Here is an 11,175-nt window from a genome sequence, read left to right as displayed (position 1 = left end):
ATCATGAACTAAAACATGGTTGTTGTTGTTTTAAGTTGTAAATTTTGAAGTGGTTTGGTAAGCAGTAATACTGTTTACTGGTACCACAGCCATTGGTTAAATTTATTGCTGAGAACAAAGTAAAATACTATGGTATGTTCTGTCCAGTTTTAAGTAATTTCTTTACTTTTGTTTTTTTAGAAACTAACTTTTAGTATTTCTCTGTGTCAGGATGCAATGTGACATTCCTGACCAAAACTCAAACCCTGAATCTAATTATAAGACACATTAGGCAAACCCAAATTGAGAGACATTCTTCAAAAGTGTCAAGGTTATAAAAGACAAGAAAACATAGAGAACTTACTACAATTTGAAGGAGGCTAAAGAGACATGACAACAAAATGCAACACATAATTCTGGACTGGATCCTTTTAGTATAAGTAGCGTTTTTGAGACAACAGACAAAATTTGGGTGGAGTGTATGAATTAGATGCTAGTAGTGCATTAGTGTTAATTTACCAATTTTGATGGTTTAGTATGGTTATGTGGGAAATATCTTTGTTTATAGGAATTAGGTACTAAAGAATTTGCAAGTTTTGGGGCATCGTATAGACAACTTACACTCAATGGTTCAGTTTTTAAAAAGTTGAAAACGAAAAGAAATAGTATAGAAAAAATATCAATAGTAGGGTAGTTCTGATTCTACAAGATAATAAAAAACAGGTACTTCCCACATAAGTTAATAATTTATTACTGCCCCAAAAGTGCTGCCTGGGATCCTGTTCCCATTAATTTAAATCAGAAACATTATATGGTTGGTACATCAACCCAAAACACCTAACTAATTTCTCTAACATAGAACCAAAGCACAGTAAAATGTCTATGTACCAGGAACATCGTGGTAGTAAATAATATCCTATGCTTAAAGCATCACTTTCTGATGACCAGATAATTAATATGGTTATTAACAAACTTTTGCTTTGTATATAACATTCCAAATAGAATTCCTGTGCTGTCACTTTTGTTGCATGTGCTTTTCAAAATGGTTTTCACAGTGCTAGCTTCGGCAGCATATATACTAAAATTGGAACGATACAAAGAAGATTAGCATGGCTCCTGCGCAAGGATGACATGCAAATTTGTGAAGCGTTTCATATTTTTGTGGATTAGAAAATTATGGTACATCTACACAATGGAATACTATGCTGCTATAAAAAAGAAGGAATTCTTACCATTTGCAGCAGCATGGATGGAACTGGAGAGCATTATGCTAAGTAAAATAAGCCAGTCAGTGAAAGAAAAATACCACATGATCTCACTCATTTATGGATAATAAAGAACATTATAACCTGATGAACAAAAAGGTAGATACAGTGGCAGAGAAGCATTGAACAGACTGTCCAATTACAGCGGGACAGGGAAGGCTGGGGAGGGGGTGGGGAGGAGGTAAGAGATCAACCAAAGTACTTGTATGCATGCATATAAGCATAACAAATGGACACAAGACACTGGGGGCGGGGGGGGTGGGTAAGGGCATGTGCCGGGGGGGAGGGGGTAGGTTAGAGGAGGCCGGGGGAAAGTCAATGGGGGGAAAAAAGGAGACATATGCACTACTATTTGTAATACTTTACACAATAAAATAAAATTAAACAAACAAAACAAAACAAAACAAAAAACCAAAATGGTCTTCACATTTTGATATTGATCTATAATAATAAAAGCATAGTATGCTAATTAGACCAGATATCCTTCCAGAGGAAGCCCGGGCTGTGAGGGAAGCCCGGGTTCCTGGTGCCAGAGGGAAGCTGGTGCTGGCAGCCGGGGGAAGGAAGGCCTACTCTTGCATGAATTTCATGCATCTGGCCTCTAGTATAATTATAATATTCCACTAATTTTATTTGACTCAAGAGTTATTTTTATTATTCTTTATTAACTAAATAATTATTCTATGTACAGTATAGTTTTGTTTAAAATATGGTATTGAGCTTTTGTTGTTGATTTTAGAGAGAAAGGAAGGGAAAGGGAGAGAGAGAGAAACATTGACTGATTGCATTAAATCTGTAACCTGGGTATGTGCCCTGATTGGAATTGAACCTGTGACCTTTCAGTGCATGGGTTGACTCTCAAAGAAGTGAGCCACACTGACCAAGGCAAAAATATTGTTTTAGGGAAAAATAACTTTTCCTATACATATAGTGTTGAAAAATATTGTACTGAAAAAAAAGTATGTTCAAAGGAGTTTGTGTAGTATATTCCAAGAGGCATTCTAGTGAAAAAGAGAGAAAGAGAGAGACATATGGGTTGTGCCTATCCTATATAATAAAAGGCTAATATGCAAATTAACCAAACGGTGGAACAACCAGTCGCTATGACACACACTGATCACCAGGGGGCAGATGCTCAATGCAGGAGCTGCCCCCTGGTGGTCAGTGCGCTCCCACAGGGGGAGTGTTCCTCAGTCAGAAGCCCTGTGCTGGGCTCACTGCTGGCAAGCGCAGAAGCGGGGCTGGGAGCCTCTCCTGCCTCCATAGTAGAGCAAAGGATGTCTGACTGCTGGCTTAGGCTCTCATCCCCTGAGGGCTCCCGGACTGCAAGAGGGCACAGGCCGGGCTGAGGGACCCCAGCCATATGTACGTTCAGGGCAACTAGGCTGGCAGGGGAGGACCGTTAGGGGTGAACAGGCAGGCAGGCAGAGGTGATTAGGGGTGATCAGCCAGGCAGGGGAACAGTTAGGGGCATTAGACAGGTAGGCAGGTAGGTGGTTAGGAGCCAGTGGTCCTGGATTGTGAGAGGGATGTCCAACAGGCAATTGGACATCCCCTGAGGGGTCCCAGATTGGAGAGGGTGCAGGCTGGTTTGAGGGACCCCTCCCCCATGCACGAATTTCATGCACTGGGCCTCTAGTTTATTATGAAGCTACAATCATTTCAGCTATACACCTTAAACAGATAGCTCAGTAGAACAGAATATATTGGTCACCAAATGTAAAAATTATATCCGTACTATACAAACTTATACATAGCAAATGAATGAGATTATTGGCTAGCAATAGACAAAACAATTTAGACTGATATATAATTATGAACACTAATTCCAGAGAACTTAGTTAACTAGAAAATCTAGAAGAAAACAGAAATGATTTTGCCAATTTTATGCAAGAAGAGTTTCCTAAATTTAGAAGTAATACATCAATGAGAAAAATACATGGAGTTGATTATAGTGAAGTTTTAAAATTCTGTGTGTATGAGTTTAAAAGTAAAACCAAATATTTACAGCAAATAGGATACCAAATATTCAATATAAGAGCTCTCACAAATCCATAGGAAAAATATAAGTCACTGATAGATATGTGGGAAACAGCACAAACGACAGCTTGTAAGAGAAGAAATACAAATAGTGAGCCAAATTATGGGGAAAAAATAACTTTGCTAGTAGTCAAAGAAATAAAATTCATAACTGGGACTATCATGGCCATTAGATTAGAGGAGTCATTAAAAATATCACAAAATTCAATGGCATAAGGGTGTGGTGAACTAACTGGGTACTATGCTCTTAACTAGTGTTGGATAAAATAACAGAACCCTTTGGAAAGTAATTTGGCATGCTGACCCGAGTTATAAGTGTTAATACTTTTTGACTCATATTTTGGAATTTGCTATACTTTTTTTTCACAAAGATGATCATTACAAAATTGTTTATAATAGCAGAAAACCATATCTGTGTTGGAGTGGGAGGGCAAATCAAATAGCTCATGGTTAAGTAAGCTAACCATATAAAGTGCCAACACTTTATATAATAGTATGCAATCATTAAAATAACTCTGCAAATAAACAAGAGTGATGCTACATGCTTATTTCCTGAGATTATAACCAGAATACAAACAGTGGATGTGAGAAGCGATGAGATGATAAAAGATTCTTTTAAAAAAAGCTTTTCTCCGTTTTTTTTTTTTCCAAATAAAAAAAATACATACATTGCCTTTATAAGTAAACAAAATAAAGAAAGAAGAAAGAAGAGATGATGTTCTGGTGCTTGCAGTCAAATGGGAAATTTTTCCTATGCAACTGTTCAAATAAGCATTACCAAAGTCCATGAAACAATCACACAGATGCTGGTGACTGCACCCTGGAAAGCCTAACTGGATCAGAGACCACTGTAAAGAGCCAATATCCTACAAGGAGCTGATGACAGCTCTAAATAAGCCTGAAGTCATGTACCAACCTGCCCAAGGAGACTTTCCATACAGTCATAGCTGCTGTAATACATTACTAGGCTTTAAACACATCAAATGCGTACTGGTCAGGAAATAAGCCTGGTAGTTAGGTATTTTTGTTTATGTTCAACATAACGTGTGTCTGTGTTTTTCAACTCGGTTAAGGTCATGGTGTTTTTCCATTATAAAACTGCTATTAGAAGAAAGAAAGATCAGTGTCCCACCATACAGTGTGTTTTTAATGTAGGAGCAATCAGTAGACGTGGGGTCCATTTTGTTGTGGTTTGTTTTTCAAAGATCATTTAAAAAATTCAGATTGGATTTGTGCTGGTACTATTTTAAATCAAGGAAGCAAATTGGTGATATCATTTTACTTGTAGTTTGCTGCTTCTTAGAATAGATGATGTTTAAATAGAATGCAATATACAGTGGCGGGGGGGGGGTGGTGGTAATCGTCCATTTAGCTTTACAGTTCTATCAGCAAAATGCCAGGGGAGAAAGAATATCTTGTTCTCTTTGAATTGTGTTTTTGCAATCTGAGATTCAAGTTCAGGTTTCTTGAGGCACCCCTGGGCATTGAATCTGAATTAATTACTGTGTCCAATTTCCTCCACCTAGTCCCTAAGACAAGTGCAAACAAGCCAGCAATGGTTCCCCTCATGACCACTAGAGATTATATCAAAGGAAAGTTTGAAGTTGTAGAATGTTCTGCTGGTAAGAATTTATCCATTGAGAAAGAACAAAGGGAAAATCAGGTTGGCACAAATTGGAAGGTATTGGATACACTCAATATCTTCTAGTTGAATTCACACCTTTCAGGTATGGATTAAAACACATCACAAAGAGCTTTGTTATTATAATTGAAGGAGGTGGTTTCTTTCTCCCCTCCTTCCCTTCTTTCTTCCTTTCTCCCTTCCTTTTTGCATTCTAAGAGAAATTAGCTGGATACTTAATTCGGAAGACAGACCTCATGTCAGGTTGCATGTGTGATAGTTGGGGTTGCCACCCATTCCTATGGGGAAAGTGATTCTTTATGACAGGCCTGAGAATTGTCCTCCTTAAAGAATGACTCATGAAAACAAAAAGCAGATCTAGGCTTTTTTGAAGCTGTTTTGAAAAGACTGGTACCAATGTTCACAATATCTTATTTCCTGTGATATCTTATTCCCAGTAAATAATGAGTGGATTAACAACTCATTATTATGATAAAAAGGAATTGCATCATTTTTTCCTCTAAAAGCAGACACTTGCTCTTGGATTGTCTTTCTGTCTTGGCTGTGATTCTCTATAAAATCTATTGATGAAGCACTTCCTAGGCTGATCCGAGGGGAAGCAAAATGGAATACCTTTTCTTATTCTCATTATTAGAAACACTAAAGAAGAATCCTCTCCTCTTTAATTCAAAATTTTGGGCAGAAATTTGAGAATGACTTTGAAAATCACCGATGAGGTGAAGAGAATGCCATACCGAGTTTAATTTTTGTATAAGGGAGTATTTTAAAAATAATGTGCTATTTTTAAATGTGTTACTATTAATAACAACAAATAAAGCAAAAAAAGCCAACTACTGGCAGTGGGGAAGCTGGGCCCCGAAAGCAGGTCTCTGGGTAGTGCCCTTTTCTGACACAAAACATTGTGAGTTAATACTTATGACCCCCCAGCCCCAAATTAGAACAGATTCAAGATGGTTTCTATACTAACACAATCCTCACTTACATTCCAATGTTACTTTCTTGAATCAGAGAGAAAGTTTTAGGCTTTGGGCTGATATTCTGGGGGGTTGTGGCCAATCTCAGATACACCTATTGTTATGGGGTGAATTGTGTCCCCCCACAAAGATCTGGTGAAGTTCTAACCTCCAGTACCCTCAGAATGTGACCCTATTTGGAAATGATCCTTATCGATGTAATTAGTTAAATGAGGGTAGGCACCTAATCTAATATGACTCGTGTCCTCATGTAAAAAAGAATGCCATGTGAAAAGACAGACACACACACGAAGGAAGACAGCCACGTAAGGACAGAGATAGAGACTGGAATTGGCTGCCACAAGCCAAGGAATGCCTGGCGCCACCAGAAGCCGGGGGGAGGCTAGGAAGCGGCTCTGGAGGGAACATGGCCTTGATGACACCTTGACCTCAACTTTTGGCTTCCAGAACTGTGAGGCAGTACATTTCTATTGTTTTAACCTATCCAATCTGTGGTACCTTCTAACAGCAGCCCTGGGAGACTAATCAACCTATGGAGGTGTGCCGTGCCTGGGTGAGTGTCATTAAGTATCATGTCCGAGATACCATTTCTGCAGAAAGAAAATGGAGAGAAAGAGAAAAACGATTTTTCCCCCCAAAGCTGTATAGATGTTTGGGGTTGCTGACTATGAAGTTTTGTGAATGGCTAGATATCTGAAAAGTTCATCCTCAAGTTCTCTAATGTTCCCTGAAGGCCCTGCTGTCTCCACCCTTGTAATCCATGTCTTGATAAGGTTGTTTAGATGGCATACATGACCAGGGTGACCAAGGCACCCAGGCAGTGACCAAGGGCCTGAGCCAGGAGTCTGCTTCTAAAAATTGCTCCCAGAAAAATCAAGATTGGATCATGACAGGGCAAATGATCCTTACTTTAGCTCTGGCTTAAGGATTCTCAGTTGGTTCTGCTATGGGGTTAAAGCCCAAAAGGCCTGTGGTGACTGATGCTGACTGCTGAGGGCTGGGCTGTGCTGAGAAGGATTCTGGTGCTGTGCCTGCATCAGAATCCTTGATGGATGAACTCTTACTAGTGAACTCACACAGCGTATGGAAATGGGACATGTTGAGCCGCGGCCTTGGATTTGCTGACTCTGGGCCTCCTATAGGCTAAAATCAGTTAGTGATGGTAGATTGAGAGTTACCTTTTCATAACCAAATAATCCAAGATGTATAGCAGTTAGTTTATAATTTACATCCCAAGAGTCCTGGTGTAGGAAAGATTCACAACCCTCAACAGTCACCTGGTTGGCTTGTAACAGTCAAAGGCTGGGAGAAAGGACTTTCTCTAGCTGAACAATTGAGGTGATTTTCGTAAAAGGACTATTTGCAAAGATGTTGGCAGGATTTAGAGAGAGCAACAAAATGTGTGGCTTACTTTAGGCAGCTCAGAGCAGGGAGCCCTGTCTACACTTCAGGGGAAGGGAACAGTTACCAAAGCAGGGAGAGAGCTGTGTGGACCAGCCTCCTGAGAGGCACTGTGCATTCAGGAGAGGCTTACAGGCCAAACAAACCAGGGAAATGAACACCCAACTTCGTTCTCCTCCTTCACTCCATCTCCTCTTAGTGACTCGCCTTGGGTGAACCCAACCAGAAGCAGGAAGGCTGGGGAGTCCAAGGATACAGTCAGCCTTTGGGGGCACTGAGCAGAGTGGGCACGTGGGTAGAGGGCACCTCCCAGCAAATGGGAACTAGCCAGTACAGACATCATTTAGTTAAGAACATTTTGATTGCAAGTGACAAACCCTATCCTAATCTAACAGACAAAAAAGGGGATTTACTGGAAGTCTCAGTGGCAAGTGCATGAGTTCATCTGAACCTCAGAAAAACTTAACTGGACAACACGTAAGCATTGGCATCTTGGGTTCTCATCTCTGCTTTTTTCTCTATTTAGTTTTATTCTCTTAAATCAGTTTCATCCATGGGCTTCTACCTTTATACCTTCAATACCAAAGGGAGACTAAATCCAGTGTGAAATATCTCAGGACTGAAGGTGGTAGGGGAGGTTTGGAGAGCTAGAGTTATCAGAAAAGGTCTCAGGAGAGGAAAAAGAAAAAGGAATGAGTTAGAAATGGCTTGAAGGAAGAATGGAGGTGCCATTATCTCAGATCAAACAGAGGAGGGAAAGAATGGACGGGGGATAGGGGAGGCGAACAGGGAAACTTTTCTGGGTGTTGGAATGCTTTACTTCCTAATTTGGGAGGTGGTTACATGGGTGTGTGTATATTATATGTATCCTATATAATACAGATGTAATATGCAAATGGTTGTTACGCCGTGAAGTGTAACGACCGACCGCGTAATGACTGGATCACAAATCAGCAGGAGGGTGGGGCAGTGAGCTACAAGTGGGCAGGGGAGAGCTACAGGAGGGGGCAAGGCATCAAGCTATGAGGGGGTGGGGGCGGGAGGGAGATACAGGAGGGCGGGGGTAGCAGGGGGAGAGCTACTAGAGGGTGGCAGCGAGCTACTGGTGAGCTACTGGCACACGGATTTGTGTGCAGGGCTACTAGTATATACATATATGTACTAATTGGAATGTGTACTTTTCTACACATTTGTTAGACCTCAATAAAAAAAATTCTCTTGAAAGAATGTCAGGTCTTTAAGCCTGGCAACAGGGTGCATTGAAAAATGAAGGAAAGAAAAACTTCACAAGTGATAGCTACCATTTATGGAGCCTCTTCATGGAACCAGGCATTTCCCATAATCTCCAATACGCAACTCAACTTGAAAGCCCTGATCTTTAAATGAGGAAGCCTTCTGAGAGGGTAATTAATCCACGGACAAAGCTGGGAAGTGGTGAAGCAGGGATCTGAACCTGTTCACTTGCTCATTCCTCACGAAGATTTCTATTAGGCCTAATATGTGCCAGACCCTGCAGTGAACAAGCCAAAGTTTCTGGCCTCAAGGTCTAGTGGGGGAGACAAGCAGCAAACAAGTAGCATTGTGATAAATCAATGAAAGGAATGACCAAAAAAAAGGTAAGAAAGAAAGATCTCAGGATGGTTTGAGTCTCACATCTGCTGACTCCTAACAAGCCAGCTGTGCCCAGGGCTTCAGGCGCTGGGATTGGCCCACCCCTCTAGGTCCATGTACGTGGAGTGGAGAGAGGAAGAGCTCCCCAAGGAAAAGGCACCAATCCCAGGAAAAGGGAAGGGTCCTGGGCAGAAAGAGAATAGGTGTCTACCACAGGGAGAACACAGAAGCAGAGATGAGGATGAGGAAATCAAAGAGGGAGAGGGGCATTCTGCTGTGTTTCCCATGATAGGAGCTCTGGCTGCGACTTTGGAGAAAGGGCAGGTTGGGCTTTACCTAGAAGCTGTGATTTTTGCTCAAATTATTCTTCCTACCTCTATGGCAGATACCTTCCTGACTGCCTTTACGGCAGACAAAAAGGGTGAAATTCTCAGCCTGTGTCTGACCCAAGACTGGCTTTCCCCTTGGCTCATCATGGCTCCATGCAGATTGTGGCCCAGGCCTGCCAGTTCATTTGCTTTTCCTGCCATGTTGGCCGACTCCTTTCCATGCATTTCCATCTGTCACAATCCTACTCATCATCCAAGACCCTGCTCAGATCTCACCATCTCCACCAAAGCATCCCTGCTCCCACCTGCAGGAAGGAAGCTTTCAGTCCCCAGTTCTTCTGTTACTATCAGAGAGCTATTTAAATATTCATCAAGGTCAGCTTTCCATCAGACTTCTTTATCTATGTCAGCCTCCTTTACCTGACAGTAGATCCTAAAGCAGCGGTTCTCAACCTGTGGGTCGCAACCCCTTTGGCGGTCGAACGACCCTTTCACAGGGGTCGCCTAAGACCATCCTGCATATCAGATATTTACATTATGATTCATAACAGTAGCAACATTACAGTTATGAAGTAGCAACGAAAATAATTTTATGGTTGGGTCACAACATGAGGAACTGTATTTAAAGGGCCAGAAGGTTGAGAACCACTGGGGAAGGGGCCATGCCTTCTCTGCACACCCTCACCCCCCACACCCACACCCCTATACCCCCACATGCACTTGGGCCTGGCACAGGTCCTGTTCTAACCACCAAAAGAACCCTGGAGCAGTGGGAAGGAATGGGGGCTTGACCCCTGTCTCGTGTCCTTCTCTCTCACTTTACATTCCTCCAGTTGCTTTTGCTTCCCCATTTTTTTGGTTGTAAATATGGTCACATTGGGATATATTTAAGATGAGAGTTTGGCTTTCTTTCTTTTTTTTTTTTTTTTTTTTTTTTTTTTTTTGAGAGTTTGGCTTTTAAAAGCATGCAACCAAAACACTGACTCCTAACTCTACCATGGTCAAACACGTGACTATATTTCCTTTTAGAAACTGATGTGGCTCATAAATGGCAGGGTTGAACTCTTTTAGAGAATGATATTTGCATAGGAATATTTGGAAAAGTATTGATTATTAAGCCATTTGGTCAAATTTGCAAAGGCAGGAAACATCATTTGCCTATCTAGAGGGAGAGCACGGTCAGACCTCTGCAGCTATTGCTACATTAGAACCCTTTTGTTCAGAGACATTTTACTTTCACGGTGGTTTACACTTGACTGTTAAGAAACAGAAGTAAAACTGTTCATAATGTTGACTGAGGGTCGATGGGCTTTCTTTCCTTCTTTTTTCTGGCGTTAACCACAGGTGTCTTTAACTGTTCAGGGCCTTTCTAAGCGACCCTTTCAGTTTCTATAGCTACTACTTTGTGGACTAAAGTTCAACAGTTTGTGGGTTGGACATTTTGACTTGGTAACCCCTAAGCACATTATGAAAAAAAAAAAACACCAATGCAACTTAACATCCTTGTGAAGATAACTGCTGAAATCCAAGTAAACAAAAACTCTTGAGTTTTATGACTAGCACATCTGTGTCAGGCCATAGTAATCAATTAAATAAAATGTAGCTTCTAGTTATTAAATAAAGTCACACTTAAAAAATTTATCAGAAAAGGTAAAGGAGAAGATTTAAACATTTCTGTTATGTCTAGGATGTCAAACAAGCAACCACACCTCCCTCTGCCTTCCTCCACCAAACTAAAGAAGGAGAAATAAGAATAGGAAGGAAGAAAATCTTTAATTTAGCCAAATAAACTAGAAACTGTTAACACTACTCCTCTTTTGGATCTAACCCCCATCATGACATTTTACTGAATCCACACTTCTATACTCATCACTGTAATTTTTCTAGAGGTAAAACAGAAAAACAAATGTGACGATGTTCAAGGGAGGTTAGGA

General features: G+C 40.9%; 1 non-coding gene across 1 annotated transcript; it reads left to right on the top strand.

Moving 5' to 3' along the window:
• Positions 1-1,033: 1,033 nt before the first annotated feature.
• LOC138993591 (U6 spliceosomal RNA) lies at positions 1,034-1,140 on the top strand. Its single transcript, XR_011468307.1, has one exon. It is a non-coding gene; the product is annotated as a U6 spliceosomal RNA (small nuclear RNA).
• The last annotated feature ends 10,035 nt before the right edge of the window (positions 1,141-11,175 follow it).

The sequence above is a fragment of the Myotis yumanensis genome, unplaced genomic scaffold (genome assembly GCF_028538775.1).
Source record: "Myotis yumanensis isolate MYYU_CA2020_CCGP unplaced genomic scaffold, mMyoYum1.0.hap1 SCAF_15, whole genome shotgun sequence".
Taxonomy (NCBI): domain Eukaryota; kingdom Metazoa; phylum Chordata; class Mammalia; order Chiroptera; family Vespertilionidae; genus Myotis; species Myotis yumanensis.
Note: the sequence above shows the minus strand (reverse complement) of the source record. Positions and strands in the feature narration are given on the sequence as shown.